The following is a 1,471-nucleotide window of genomic DNA, read 5'->3' on the forward strand; positions in this document are numbered from 1 at the left end:
TTACTGCTGCTTTATTTACAATTGGAAAAACATGGAAGCAGCCCAAATGCCCAAAAGTAGATGACTGGATTAAAAAGTTGTGGTACATATATATAATGGAATATTACTCAGTAACCAAAAAAAAGAAACACATGTCTTTTGCAGCAACTTGAATGAAGCTGGAAAAAATCATGCTTAGTGAGATAAGCCAGAAAGAGAAAGAAAAATACCAGATGGTTTCACAGGAGTATAATGGACCAGGCGAGAAAATAATAAGAATAATGAACAGCCATATACCAGAGACATTTTTGTGGGGGTGGAGTGGGGAATGGGATCAAAAACAGGGTGGGTAGGGTGCACAGGACTATGGTGATGGCACATGGGTGACTCAGTGATGGGAAACCCACGGGTATTACAACTGAGATTTTTTTTTATATGTACAAAATGATGTAAAAATGAACTGTTATATATTTTTTAATTAATTAATTAATTAATTAATAAGACTGCTCCTTGAGGGTAAATAGTCTTAGATGCTGATCCCCACGCTCACTTTTACTCTAAAGATGAACTGGATCAGCTTCTAGGTTTCTGGGGTCATTAGGATCCATGATTCTAGATTACGGGTAAGTAAATTATGGCCTGGGACCAAATCCAGCCTGCTGCTATTTTGTAAATAAAGTTTTATTGGCATATAGTCATGTCCATTTGCTTATAAATTGCCATGCTTACTTTTGTTTTTATACAGAGTTAAAAGCAGGTGTGACAGAGACAGTATGGCCCAGGAAACTTAAAATAGTTACTTTTTCCGGACAAGGTGATATCTGTATTGGTATGCAAATGTCCCTGGGCAACTGACATCTAAACTCTAGAGGTTTCTCTTCCCAGTATGACCAGTGCAGAAATTTCCAATACTACGTAACTATTTGGCTATTCCTGCCCCCTCTAACTTCCCTATAAATCTGGGAAGCAACTCAAGAGCAGAGGCCCACAAGTACCTCTTCATGGGAGGAGGTGGGCGTGAGGACTGCTGCAAATTTTTTCCTCCATCAGCCTGGGCCAGCACTTGCACTCGGTGTCACTGGGGTTGGTTATGTCTTTCCCCCTCCACCCTCTTACTCAACTAATAATGAAAGAGGAAATGAGCACAAAGAGCAATGACCCGCAGGTGGCTCTAGCACCCCTCTAGTGGGTCACAAATGAGGACAAATTAGAATTGCAATGAGGATTTTAGATTATTTTTTGCTTTGTGGAAGTTAATACTTCGGCACTGAGTAAAGCAGTGAAAGCAAAATTTCCCATTATTATTTTCTTTTGCTATTGGTTTATCTCATTGCTTGTAGTGGTAGGTACAAAAAAAAAAAAAAAAAAAGAAAAGAGGGCCTTCCCTGGTGGCACAACAGGTTAGGACACAGCACTGGAAGCTAGCCACAGCCGCACTGGAAGCTAGCCACAGCCGTTTTATTGCGAGTTTGATCCCCAGCCCCAGAGATGG

The sequence above is a fragment of the Condylura cristata genome, unplaced genomic scaffold (genome assembly GCF_000260355.1).
Source record: "Condylura cristata isolate star-nosed mole 26May11 unplaced genomic scaffold, ConCri1.0 scaffold00017, whole genome shotgun sequence".
NCBI lineage: Eukaryota > Metazoa > Chordata > Mammalia > Eulipotyphla > Talpidae > Condylura > Condylura cristata.